This window comes from Malaclemys terrapin, chromosome 8 (genome assembly GCF_027887155.1).
Source record: "Malaclemys terrapin pileata isolate rMalTer1 chromosome 8, rMalTer1.hap1, whole genome shotgun sequence".
Taxonomy (NCBI): Eukaryota; Metazoa; Chordata; order Testudines; family Emydidae; genus Malaclemys; species Malaclemys terrapin.
The window spans coordinates 43,392,004-43,406,590 of NC_071512.1; positions in this window are offsets into that span (position 1 = coordinate 43,392,004).

Genomic DNA, 14,587 nt, shown 5'->3' on the forward strand with positions numbered 1-14,587 from the left:
GGGAAGCAGACAGGGCTACCTAGTGTCCAGTCCCTCATGTGACAGTGCATTGTGGCATTCCCACAGCCTAGCTGGGATACTCCCACATCCAGCTCCAGGATTCCCCTCCCTACCCATCAGGGGCTGCTGTGGTGCCTGGCCTCTCTGCGGCTCCCCATGCCACAATCCCTGGGGAGGTGGTGGAGCTGGTAGGGAAGGAGGGGAAGGACTGCAGACTCACGAGTGGGGAGAGGTCTGAAAAGGGATGGGCCAGAATGAGGAAGGAGAGATTATTTGCAAATATACAAATTAGTTCATTCCATAATTTGCATTAAATGTCCCCTGCGGAGTTACCAAGGCTTGAAGACAGGAGTATGTAGCCATCCCTCAATTTATTGAGCCTGGAAGAAGCCACAGGCAAAGGGCAATGGGGATTAGATGCCCCTTGGCCTGCCCAGTGGTGCAGGGGCATTGGTATGTGGCCTAGGGACGAGTGCAATGTGTTTGTGATAAATGAAAGGGGGTCGGGGGTAGCTCCCTTTTATGGACACCCAGCCAGCCAGTAGCTATAAAATCCCTCTTAGTATCTGTTCTCTAATTGCTCTACCTGTAAAGGGTTAAATAGTCTCACTGCTATGCATAGATAAAAGGAAGTGAGTGGGCACCTGGCCAAAAGAGCCATTGGGAAGGCTAGAACTTTTTAAAATTGAAAAGACACCCTGTCTGTTGCTGTTCTCCCAGGGAGAGGACTGCAGCTATGCTGTAAGAAGCTTGGGCCAGGTATGAAAAAATCATCAGTATCATACCTAGAAACTACTAATTTAAAACTCCAGATATGTAAATAGATCAGGAAAGGTCTAGGAAGATGCGATTAGGTTTATGCCTTTTATTTCGTTATGTCCTTGATGGAATTAAACGTACACCATCCTGCCCGAATCCTTCGCGAGAGTTCTCCGTTCATGTCTTGGCGCATATTAACTTCTTGGCCCAAATATATGTACTGTTCCACTTCTTCAATTTCTTCTCCTGTTACCGTTATTCGGGCTTTTCGTAAGACGTCTGATCGCATGTATTTCGTTTTGCAACGGTTCATTTTCAGACCGACCTGACTGCTTTTCTTGTCGAGTCTTCGTAGCATGCTCTGCAGTTGGTTGGTGCTTTCGGCAATTAGTACTATGTCATCCGTGAATCTGAGTTGAGATAATTGTTCTCCATTTATATTAACACCACTCCTCCAATTGATCTTGTTCATAACCATTTCAAGGCAGGCGGTAATTCCTTAATTCCATCAAGGACATCCTCAAAGGAAAAATCGACAAGACCACATGTACAAATATCTTCAATTCAACAGTGCTGTTAGCCATGCTGTATGGCAGTGAAATGTGGGCACTGATGAAGAGAGAAGAACCGCGGCTGTCGGTAGCTGAAAGGGCAATGGAACGAGCTATGTTGGGAATTTCCCTTCTGGATCATATCCCAAATGAAACGATTAGAGAATGCAGTGGTGTGAAAGATATTGTTGTGGAAAGCAGATATAATAAGATACGATGGATGGGCCACATAGCACGGTTTACCGACAATAGGTGGACCGCAATCGTTACTGAGTGGTACCCATGCGAACAGAAAAGACCACCTGGTCAGCCTCCAAGAAGGTGGGAAGATGACATTGTAAAACATTTCGGATGAACGTAGAGAAGAAAGGCAAGAATGCGAGAAGAATGGCGGACATGTTAATGAGAGCTGAAGACCGATTGATCCAGGTGATCCAGGTGGTGATTTCATTATGGCTTGTGGATTCCTCTGTGCTAACCCCAGGTGCTTTTGTTTTGCTTGTAACCTTTAAGCTGGACCTCAAGAAAGCTATTCTTGGTGCTTAATCTTTGTAGCTGCTCTTTTAAAATCTAGCAATAGCCTGAGTTCCCAGATGTATTTTCTTTCTTTTTTTAAAATAAAATGTACCTTATTTAAGAACAGAAGTGGATTTTTGTGTCTTAAGAGGTTTGTGCACATGTTAACTAGCTGGTGGCAACAGCTGATTTCCTTTTTTTTTTCTTTCTCAGCTCTTCCCCGAAGAGGAGGTGAAAGGGCTGGAGCGGACCCCACAGGGAGGAATTCCCAAGTGCGCCTTCCTGGGCTCTTACAGGAGTTCTGCACTTGGGTGGTGTCAGCATCTACCAATCCAAGATCAGAGAAAAGCTGTAACCTTGGGAGTTTAATACAAGCCTGGAGTGGCCAGTATTAATTTTTAGAATCCTTGCGGGCCCCCACCTTCTGCACTCGAAGTGCCAGAGTGTAAAATTAGCCTTGACAGTGTTGCTGTTGCCATGGGGGACTAGGAGAGAGGAGGGGTTGAAGCTTGGCCATGTGGGCCCTCAGGTCTGGTTAGGGTCAAAGGTGAGCTGTGGTCTGCGCCCCTGTCGGTATACACACTACCCCCCCTCCCCCAACACATCAGTGTGGGAGAAGAGAGGACAATGGGGAAGAATAGTGATAATGCCCAGCCCTGAGCTAGTGCTTCCCGCCATAGATCTCCAGACACTGTACAAGGGGCTTAGGACCGGGATCCCCCTGTTCCAGATGGGGAAACTGAGGCCCAGAGAGGGGAAGTGACTGCCCCTCAGTTGTCCTGCAGGCCAGTGCCATTAGAACATTAGTGCAAACCCAAAGGAATGGGCCTGATTCTGAGCTCACTGTCTCACGTGTCACCTGGGTGTTACGCAACTGCCGTCAGTCCTGCGTTACTTCAGTGTGTGCGAGTGCAGGATCAGCCCGGCATGCCCGGTGGGCTCATCGCACTGCACTTTGCCACACTTTGGAACACTCACCAACACTTTGTCAGGCACAAAAGCTGCCAGTGGCGCTCTGAGGCTGAGATTTTAATTACCAAAATGTTAACAAACTCAGAGCTGCTGAACTGCTCCCTTGTGTATAGCTGTTGCAGTGCTAAGGTCTCTGGTTACACTGCACAATGTCACCTGCCTGGCAAAGAAGACCATAGGGAAGAGACGGACGCCCTCCCACACCTCCTCCTGAGTCAGACAGTACGTGGGCTAAGGGGGAATGAGGTTATGGCCACATCGAATAGATGCTCCTATTGAATTACCCCTCTACTGTATGCGGGGTGGTCATGTAATGAAAAGAGCCAATCTGGGGAGCTGAATAAAAGTATGGAGGTAAATTAGAAAATCAACTGTGTTCATGTGGTGAGTGTAATCCGATCAGGCGCTCAAGCCCTGGGGCCATGCCCTAGCTGCACAACAAGGGATGGCTTGGTGCAGGGATCAGCGGGTGGAATTCGCTGATCTGGGTGAGGCAGGAGACCAGGCTATATGATCATAATGCTCCCTTCTGACCTTAGGAATTTATGACTCCAGGTAGAGTGAGTGCTACATTAAGCTCCAGGATGCCTAGCAATGGCACAGAGATCTCTTTGATGTCCTGGTACTGACACTGTGCAAAGTGCTGTGAGAAACGCAGGAGACATTAGAGCCAGGCCCCTGGCTGCTCCTGGGCTAAACAGGACCAGAATCGACACCAGGCATCTGGGAATCCTGCTGCAGCATGAACTCCTCCCAGCATTGAGTAATACCCCTCACCCCCCACCCTCGTCCACACACTCACAGCTCACAGCTCACTGCTGTTCAGTTTGTTACTGATTGCTTTGGAGGATGAGTGTTTGCCAGGCCCTCCAGGCAGCCCAGCTTCGCTCCCTCTGCCTGTGCTCCTGCAGTGCTGAACCCCCTGCCCCAACATGGGCCAGGAAAGCAGGGCGCTTGTAGCTGGTTCCAGTGGCTCAGCTTTCTGGGCCTCACGCCTGGTGGTGAGCTCTGCTCCTAGGGATGAACAGGGCAAGGCCCACACTCCTTTGGGGACAGGAATCACAGAGTCTGCCTCCTGCCGTCCCTGGCCACTCCTGTATTGATCAGGAGATTCCTGGTTGCAGTGGAAGGTAGCTGTCCTGGGAGAGGTGATAGCCACAGGGGGGAGTGAGGATGTGTCCAGTATCCAGGGCCAATCCCGTTCCTGTGCATGGTTTTCAGTATCAGGAGGGACCTTTGCTTGGTCCTATGTTCACAGGGAGCACAGAGAGTGGAGCCATCGGGCCAAGGGACCATGGTGCCCTTTCTTGCTAAGCAGACGGGCAGCTGCATGTTGTACTAGACTGAGCATTTTCAGGATGTGCAGCTCCATTCCTAGCTAAAGGGCAAGTTCCTGACTTGTCCTTCCAGTGTCACATGGGGAGTTAGGGGGTGCAAAGCTTACAGAGTGGCTTATCTCGATCACTGCTCTTTAGGGGCAGGGGTCACAGACTCCATGAGGCTATTCCTCCTCCCTGATCATATGGGCATGGAGTGAGTGGAGACTTTGAGTAGCCCCATGCTCTGGCCCCCAGCTGAGTCAGCCTGAGGCGTGGTGGGGGAGTTTTCCCTCTTTGTTAGGGGCTGTGGCAGATCAAGGGGTAACCAGAGCAGGGATGGGGACTCAACGCCCCATTCCTGGGTCAGCACAGCCAGATGCGCCCTTTACATGGGACGAGAGGTAAAGTCACAGCCGAGTCCATGCCGCATTGCAATAGGCGATGCAGGGAGGTCAGGAATGCCTGGGCACTAGCTCTGAGATGAGGTGCCAGCTTCTGGTGCTTTTGCTGCCATGGGTTTTTGGGTATCCTGTAGCACTGTGACATTTCAATGGGCCCCAACATGGGGTGGTTGGCCCCTTGAAGAGGAATTAGGGCTCAGTCCACTTATGACAGGCTTCCATCTCAGCTCACTTGTAAGCAGTTAACTGCCTAGGTGGCTGGTTGACAGCTAACTGGCTAACAAGTGGCCTGGTAAAAGGCTACCAGAGTGCAGCTGAGGGAGTGTGTTCCTAGAAAGAGGAGCTCCTAGAGATGCAGGCCTCCCATGGAAGTGCTGAAATACTCATGAATACAAGGAGGGTAAGCCTCCTTGAGTCATTACCCAGGCTAAGGGGGAGGCCATGGGACTCCACTTAGGAAAGGAGGATTAGCACCCAGAAGAAGGATGCAGCTGAGGGACTACACCATTTGTACTCTGCACAAGAGTTAACAGACAAGCCCCAGAAAGGGGTCTGGGAGTAATCATTGCAGGACCACAAGAGGGAGAGGAAAGGGACCTGTATAGATGGTTGTGCTCTGTGGTAGACAGACCTGCTATGCACCAGAAACAATCTTCCCCCACCCCCGACACAGTGTACTTTGAGTTGATCTTTTCCATTAGAGTTTCCTTGTCTTTCCCCTCTCATCTCAATTTGCATTTTTTTAATTCATGTTGTTCCATTGGGTATTTCTCTCTCCCATGTTCCAGTCTCTCTGGAACAGAACACCAGCCGGGGCATTTGAACTTTGAGTTGACTCTGCAGGTCATTTGAACAGGTTAAAAATCAGCTGAACCAAATTTGCAGATCCATCTTTGAAAGCACACATGAGCTAGGTATCAAAGTGCCAAAAAACTAACAATTTTCCATAGTGGTGCTGGCTGAATAATCTGAGAGGTTTGTGGCTAACTGATTTGCTGATTGGTGGGGGAAATGTGAATCCTTTCATCACACATCATAGACATGCAGGCCTGGGGGAACTTTGTTTTAGTTTTAGTCCCCTATACTGAGACAGGACCAAGTAAGCCTAGACGATTCCTGAGAGAGGAGTTTGTCCAACCTCTTCTTAAAACCCTCCCATGACAGGGATTTCACCACCTCCCTAGGCAACCTGTTCCAGAGCTTAACTACCCCAATACTTACAAAGCTTTTTCTAATATCTAACCTGAATCTTCCTCGCTGCAAACTAAGCTGATTGCGTCTTGTCCTAGCGCCAGTAGCCTATCATCAAAGGGGTGTAGGCTTCTTGCAGACTGAGTGCCACTGGCTTGATTTCTAGCAAGGTCCTTAAGGTGGTCTTGCTGGAGATTCAATCTATGTCCATCATTGATGATCTTATTGCACTACCGAAGCTTTGGTATCCGTGGAATCACCATAATTCATTGGTCTTCCATCCTAATAGTATGTCCATGCCAAGAAAGCCACCAAAATGGAACCAGCGCTGATGGAGACAGTTGCTAGGCTCAGCTACAAATATCCTCATTGCTGAGCTTATCCTGACATTTAATATGAAGCCACTGATGAAGATGATGAGAATCAAAAACTTCCATCTGCTGCTCTTCAGCCATCCTCAGTGTCCATATTGTGGTGAATATTACTTGACCATCTGTCAGGCTGATCAGAAACTGCAAATAATTCATTGTGAACAGTGTATTGTTTAGCCGAGATCTGTCAGTTTCCAATGCGACTCACATGGCTGCGTCGCTTTGGTGACTTCGGCAGATTTCCCTCTAGTCATTTTTAGGTAGTGATCATTAGTGCTGCTTTGAAAAACTCTTTTGAAGATTCAGGGTCTTCACTTGGTGTAAATTGCTGCAGCTCCACTGGAATCAGTGGGGCAGATTCTCAGCTGGGGTAAACAGTCATAGCAACATGGACTGCCATAGAACAATGCTAGTTTACGCTGACTGAAGATTTGGTCCTCTGAGGGTGCTCATGGCACCCGGCAGTGAGGATACAGCTGCAGCCTTCAGCCAGAGAGCAGCATGCTAGCCAGGGTCCCCTCTATATGCCTTCTGCTGGGGCTGGGGCTGCGTCTGGATGCTGAGGGCCAGTTTCCTATTTCCAATCCTGCTGTTCTGTGCCGCTCAGGGATTTTGCACCTAACTCGCCCAATGAGAATTCATAGAATCATAGGAGTACTTGTGGCACCTTAGAGACTAACAAATTTATTTAAGCATAAGCTTTTGTGGGCTAAAACCCATGCATGTATCCAATGAAGTGGGTTTTACCCCACGAAAGCTTATGCTTAAATAAATTTGTTAGTCTCTAAGGTGCCACAAATACTCCTGGTTCTCTTTGCTGATACAGACTAACTCTGCTACCACTCTGAAACATAGAATCATAGAAGATTAGGGTTAGAGGAGACCTCAGGAGGTCATCTAGTCCAACCCACTGCTCAAAGCAGGACCAACACCAACTAAACTATCCCAGCCAGGGCTTTGTCAAGCCAGGCTTTTGCTGATTGGTGGGGGAAATGTGAGTAATTTCATCATACATCATAGAAATGCAGGCCTGGGAGGGACTTTGTTTTAGTTTTAGTCCCTCATACTGAATTCCACCAGCAGGGGGAGCTCTCAGCAGGCATACTGTCACCCCCTCACCAGCACAGGAGGCACATGGGGGGAGAGGAGGCATGTCAGAAATGGGGTTGGGCTCCAACCCACCCCACCAATTCTCAGCTCATGTATGGACTCTTAAGGACCATATGCCACGGGCACAAACTAGAGCAGTCTGGAGGCTGCTCTAACTCATGCTGGGGCCAAGTACCCACTCACCCACAGAATCAGGAAGCCAAAACAGGCTCCATGAGGCTCTCCCCTGCCCCCACAAGTCCTCTTCCCACAGCAAGCTGATCTCAAACACCAGGGAGCCTTGAATTATTCAGCTTTGTGAGTCTGTCAAAAGCAGGGGAAATCCAAAGCTTCTGCACAGAACAGAAAACAAGGAGCAAAGGAGCAGAACCTGGGGCAGGAAAAGGTCCTCCCCATATGCATGTAGCATTGGGTCAGATGGCTGAGGACAGCAGCCGCCAGATCAGATGCCTCCCTGTTTCTTCCGGAGGCCAGATCAATGGTACAGAGGTTGCTTGCGGTGAGATGGCGTGTGACTGGTGACTGGCAGGGCTGTGTGGCCAAATGCCCCCAGAGTAGGTGCAATTCTACCATCCACACTACGTTTTTCCAGTGCAGCTCATGTCCCCTGGGGGATGGGCTGCAATAAGCTAGCCCAGCGGAAGCTCAGTGTTGTTGGTAAAAGCTGCAAGATCCCCAGAGTGCTTTGAAGAGCCTGGTGTCTGGTGCAGCTACCCCAGCAAAGTGCTTCTAATGTAGACATGGCCATAATGAGACCCCCACAGAATGACCCCTCCCCAGTTCCAATTGTTAGCTCCATTCCCCTAGAGGGAAAAACCACTTTCCCTGGCACTCTAAGAGCTAGCGACAGCGCTCCCGGCCTGATGCACTATGACTGCTCCCTCATAGTGGGAACCTGCCAGCCACGGGAGCTCTGGGGGTCCCTCTCTGCTTTGCAGGGAGCCGGGAAACAGAACAGGGGACTCAAACTCTCCCAGGCCTGGGTTAAGACAACTTGGAAACAGAGCGGTGGGATTGCAGCAGTGAATTGGCCTGCTCCGGTTTCCCATCCAATGCCCCAGGCTCAGAGTGGGTGAGTGCACAGTGTGAGGGGGCGGGGGTAGTTCCCATGCTGCTCCCCCAGCTTCCTTCCTGTTCCTTCATCCCAGCAGCTCCTCCTTTTGCCACAAGTACTCCTGTTCTTTTTGGGGACAATGCGGCTGCTGCTGGCTCTGATTCCCTACTTGTTCCTTCCCCAGGGAGGTGAGGGGGACCCAAGCAGCAGGAAGGGCTGGGAAGCTGCCTCTTCTCTGTGTGGCTGTCACATTGCCCTTGCTTTCAGACAGAGAGCTTTTTGTTGCCTTCTTTCTGCACTGGGAATCAAGGGAGCTCAGTGTTTTTGGGAACCCATTAGCATCCAGCCAAGCAGGAGGGGGCAGGAAAGGCACTGCTCTGCCCATGGAATGCATGATGTGCATCCTCAGGCAAAGGAAACTTCTTCTTCCTGCCTGCTCCCCTTTCCTATGTCTCTGGGCCCCTGAATCCTCACCGTGCACTTGTGGGTCATTAAGGTTGGCAGACCAAGCAATCAAAGCCAAGATATGCAGCTGAGCTAAAGCTGTGAACCCAGCCTTAAATGTGCACAATGCTGACATTCAAGTGCTTAGAATCGCATTCGTGCTGGCATCTTTGGCCCAGAGTGCTGTAAAGTCATTCTGCCTCAGATCTACCCTGCAATGGTAGGTCTGCAATTGAGGGTATGAAGCAGCCAGGTGCTTATTTGGGAAGGGAAGAGGTTCAAGCAAGGGGCCCTTGAGACATGCAGAGACAATGAGTGTTGCTGTGTTTGTGCTTGGTTCCCAGTCACTCCTGACAAACCTTTGTCTCATTAACACAAGGATTCAGCGTGAGAATGGGTCGAAACACAATGTAAATCCCATGGAGAGCTGTTCCAGGCTGGACTCTTTAAACCCCTCTTGTCCTCTGCTGGAAGAGCAGATTTGTTCTGTCAGTGAGCTCATAGCATGCTGAAAACAAGAAAGATGATCTCCTTCAATCAAAGTAATGATTGGATTGATTGTTCCTGGGAGGATGTTTAATACTGTACGTGAGGGTCTCCAAGCACTGCTTAGAGCCTCACATGGCAGCTGCTGGGCAAGCTTCCCTCACTCAGCTTTGCCAGTGCCCTTCAGCCCAGACCCGCAGCCCCGTTATCCCAACCCTGTGTTCCACTCCAGCTCTGCCAGTGCCTCTCAGTCCTGACCTGCAGTCCCCCTGCTTCCAGTCCTGGCCTATCCCAAATCTGTCACTGTCCCTCAGACCCAGCCACCGCTGCAGCACACTTCCCCTATTGCCATTCCCAGGCCTCTCCTGAGCAGAGGTTGCCACTTGTGCCAAACTATTGCCCTGCTAAATGGCTTCTGATGAGCACAGATGGTACCTAGGATGAGACCCTCTCCCCTCCTCCTCCAAAGCTGCAGACTAAGGTGCAAACACTCAGAGTGTGTGGGTCTGGCTCTGATGTGTCACTAGAACTGTCAGGGCCACATGTCATGGGATCAGGAGCCCCAGACAGTAAGGAGCCCTGTTGACTGGGACAGAGTTTGTCCCTCTCTTGCTGTTGTTCCACAGGGAAGGGCTGGTGGGCTGGAGCACGGGCAAAGATCTCTGGTGAAAAGGGATCCCTGAGCTCTCTGGCAGCTGCTGAATGTAGTAGGGATGAAGAGATAGGGGAAGGTGCCTCTGGCCTCTCAACTCTTCTCCCCCACTAGCCTAGGCCCAGAGTGTCACTAGCCCTAAAGCAGCCATAGTGCAACAGGGTGAGGGGGATCTGACCCTGTGGGCCAACCCTCAGCTTGGTTCTGGGCCCTGGCTCTGTGCCCACAGTGCCCCACACTTCTCTCATGAGCAAGGAGGGCATGGAGAGTAGGCAGAACCCTGGCTGCACATAGGGAGGGAAGTAAGCTGCACCCTCTTCTGGCTTCAGTAATATATCCCTCCCTTCCTCTCTCCCTCCCTCACCAGCCCCCGAGGGATGGGATGCCCTGGGAGGAGCTGGGCCTCTCCCAGAGAGTTTCTTTCATCAGTAGAGCCTGCCAGGAATTCTGGGGAGTGTATTGCCTTTCCAAAAACCTCAAACATGCCCACCAAGGGGGTCATGTCAGTGTTTCCCTATGGAAATATTGCAGAATTTCAGTTCCGTGAACACTTTGCATTTTTGGCTTTTCAGCCCATTTTGGGGTGAATCAAATTCCCAAAACTCAACATTTTTCATGGAACAGCAATTTTGTTTCTTGGCCAGCTGTAGCTTTAAGCCCACCTGAGCTCGCAAACCTCCTTTCCTGCTGGAGCTTGTGTGATTTATTCTGGGATAGCTGGAAATAGGAGAGACTGGGAAAAGAGGGATTCCCCTCTCAGAAGAGTCTAACATCCTGACTGGCCAAAATAGCCCACAGCTTCAGATTGTTAGCAGCCCCAGAGGGATGTAGAACCATAGCCGAGTCCTAGAAGGGCAGCTGATTAATTCTGAAATGATCTGGTGTAAGAACGAGATGCTTCTTAGGAACATCAATGGAGGTTACTAGCATGAGGAGCTGAAAAAGACGTTGCATTCAAGTGGGCAGCTTTAAACTTTTACTATGCAGAGCACCGAGCTGGTGCCTTGTGTAAGGACACACGATTCCAGCTGCCCCTGGAGTTCTGCTGAGCACCAGGCTTGTGCTGGGGATGGATTCTGGCTCCTTGTCAAGCAGTGGAGGCTGAATTCCACCAAGAAGTTGCTACTGTTTTTAGCTTTGCTCAGACTTATCTACACTATGAAGAGTTGCTGGCAGAGCTATGCTGGCAAAAGCCCTAGTGTAGAGCCAGTTATACTGGCTGGAGTCCTTTTACCGGTATAGCTTATGTTGTCCAGGATGTGGTTTAACTATGCTGACAATAAGCTGTGTCTCTGCTACGCCCACAAAGCATTTGTAGTGTAGACAAGCCCTCAGGAGTTTGCAGGAGAAGCAGCTTTACTGTTCCCAGTTCAGTTTATTATTAAAAGTAAACATTTAAGCAGGGCTGCTTCACACACGCATTAGTAACAAGCTATGGGAGTGTGCCTGTATGATACATGCAGAGGTGAAAGTAAGCCGGTACGGTCCGGTACGGCCGGAGCCCCTGGCCCTTTCAATAGTCGCCTGAGCCTGGCTGCTGGAGCCCGGGGTAGTGGCGGCAGGGCTCCATCAGCGATTTAAAGGGCCCGGAGCTCTGCTGCAGTAGCAGTGGCCAGAGCCCCGGGCCCTTTAAATCACCCCGGGGCTCCCAGCCACCTCTGCAGCTGATTTAAAGGCCCTGCCTCTTCCAGTTGAGGCCACGCCTTTGCTCAGGATGTGGGGGAGGGATAGCTCAGTGGTTTGAGCATTGGCTTCCTAAACCCACAGTTGTGAGTTCAATCCTTGAGAGGGCCACTTAGGGATCTGGGGCAAAATCAGTACTTGGTCCTGCTAGTGAAGGCAGGGGGCTGGACTTGATGACCTTTCAAGGTCCCTTCCAGTTCTAGGAGATAGGATATCTCCATTAATTTAGAATTTAATTTAGGACTCCAGCATACCAGTAAGTCCTTTAACTTACTTTCACCCCTGGACACATGCATCCTGTATTCAAAGGGAGAGCAATTAGAGCTGGCTGGGAACATTTGGGTGAAATCTTTTTTGCTGGAAAATGCTGATTTGTTGAAACAGAAACTTTTTGCTGACGTGTATCCTCTCCCAGGACCAGGGCGGACTCCCTGGCTAAAACTAGAGAGTTACCCACCCTAGGCTAGCCAGTCACCCAGGGACTAGGGCTCTCAGCTGGGATGTGGGCAGTCCATAGCCAAGTCCCCGCTCTGACCCAGGCAGAGGACAGACTTGAATGTGGAGTGCTCTCATCCCGCATGAGTGCCCTACGCCCCCACCCAGCCTATTCTGGGGTTCTCTCTCTGGTTGCTTCATAAACAGTGTCCAAGGATCTTGGTTTGGTTCCATTGTGGAATGAAAACAAATTCTGAAATCTCAATATTGTTTCACAAAACTAAATTGTGTTTTCCCATCCAGCCCTACTGTCAATATCTTGTGGGAACAGGTGAATTCGCAGCCCCAGGGCTGAGAGTTCGGACTGTAATACATGAATCAACGTTAACCCTTATCCCTTTTCAATGCTAATTCAGAGGCCAGGAGCCTCTTTCCCACCCATATCAATTCATTTCACAGCTGCAAGCTGAATATGCAGATTGGCTTAGTGCAGGGCAATGAATGGGTTACACGCATATATACCAGCAGTTTGCCTGGATTTCTTTGACTACATATTTCTTCTGGGTGGTTGGCCATTTTAGCCTATCTGTGGATTCAGTTGTTACAGGAGTCCAGCTAGCACAATAATCTACTTGTGGTGTACCTCTGGTGCCTCTTTCTATTTAGTCTTTAAATATCAAAGCCAAATATTTAGTATTCAGCACATACAACATATGGATTTGTCACACCCTATATAGTATGCAGTGTTGCTGTAGCCGTGTCAGTCCCAAGATATTAGAGAGACATGGTGGGTGGGAAACATCTGTTATTAGACTAACTTCTACTGGTGAGAGAGACAAGCTTTTGAGCTACACAGAGCTCTTCTTCAGGTTTGGGAAATTCACTCAGCGTGTCACAGCTAAATATAAGGTGGAACAGATTGTGTAGCATTGAAATATGTGCTAACTGCTTATGCTAAACAATCTGTTCTTCCTTGTATTTAGCTGTGAAACTCGGAAGACCTTTCCCAGACCTGAAGAAGAGCTCCGTGTAGTTTGAAAGCTTATCTCTCACCAACAGAAGTTGGTTCAACAAAAGATGTTACCTTGCCTACTTTGTCTGCCTAATGCCCTGTGCAAAACATTTCAAAGAGAAAACTACATTATGTAAGTGCATCCCTATTTTTGTTTTGTTCCTGCCTCTCATGGTATCACCCATAGATTACCTGGAAGCTCCAGAGAGTCGTTTCCCTTTGCTCTACGAACCACTCACCACACCTCTGGGCACAGGATGTACCATGGTGCAATGAGGCCCCAGCCTGGGCTGAGAAGCAGAGGGAGCCCATGGAAGTATCTGAAGGACAAAGCCTATGTTTGAAGCCCCATCGTGACTGAGGCACTTTTAGCAAACTCCTAAAGCTTTCAAGAGGCCACTGTATAAGTGTCCAGAGTAGGCGAGGGAACATAGGCATTGCCAGGCCTAGATCAAGGTCCATCAGTGGCCAGCACCAGTTGTTTCAGAGGCATGGGTAGCTGCAGCTGGTGTAGGTGGAGCAATTCGCCCCTCACATAGGTAGGTCCCTTCCTGGTCTCCAGCATCTGCCAAACCACAGCCTAAGCCTCTGCTTCATCTTGCCAGCTGCCCTGCAGCAATCCCATGAGACTCTGCTCTTGTTCCCAATACACTCCCTCACTGCTATACACCTGCTCCAGAATTACCAAACAATTTCCCATCCCAAACTGGGGTGAAAAGTCCAAAGCTCAAAAATTTTCACAAACGGAAAGTCTGGAAAAGTGTCACCTTCCTGCGCGTGGGCAGTCGTGTGGAGCAGTGCAAAGTGGGTGCCAAGAATCACGGTACCAGAACAGGAGCGTTTCATACTGTCTGCGCTGGGGTAACTGACTGCATGAGGTGCTGGGGCAATGCAGAACCAGCTCCTGGAGTTTATTGTCCTCTTAGGCTGGATTAATAGCCATGCAAGCTGTGTCTGAAGACTATGGTCCCATTAAAGGGGGGAGGGGAGGAAATGGGTTAGTGCTCTTTTTGTTTCGCAATGCTAGATAAAGAGATGACCAATAGGGTCTGGTTACCTTTAGAAATAGCACAGATATCTTGTCTCGTCTTCCCTTTTTCTGTTGAAGGATTTTTTGGATAACTCAGCCCTGCAGGGATGCTGAATACTCAGCCAAGATCTTTTCTCCCAAGTGTGCCCTCGTCTAGACTAGGATTCAAAGGGGTGTGGTAAGCACGTGTAACTATCATGTTCTAATTAACATGCCTGAAAAGTCTGGTGTAGACAAGGCAGCATACCCTGTTAAGCTGCTCTAGCTGATCCCTGGGATCTCTAAATTCAACCAGTTTAGCATGTGCTCAAGCCCCACACATCCCCTATGGTCTCCCAGCAGAACCCTAGGAGATGAGCTATTGTCCTGATTGGTGGTGGTCTCTTGCCGCCTGCCCCAGGACGTATGCTGGAATATTTTCCTTAGCAGCCTCTTGTGTGTGGCTTAGTCAAAGGATCTTTGATGTTCTGATTACATCATAGCACCTGATTCTCCAGCGTTCTGTTTTCCTGAGATACTCAAACAATTCTAGGGCAGAGAACCCCAAGCTGCAGTTGCTGGGACACATGCTGGTGTATCCGGCCGCACTCTGCCTCTCCAA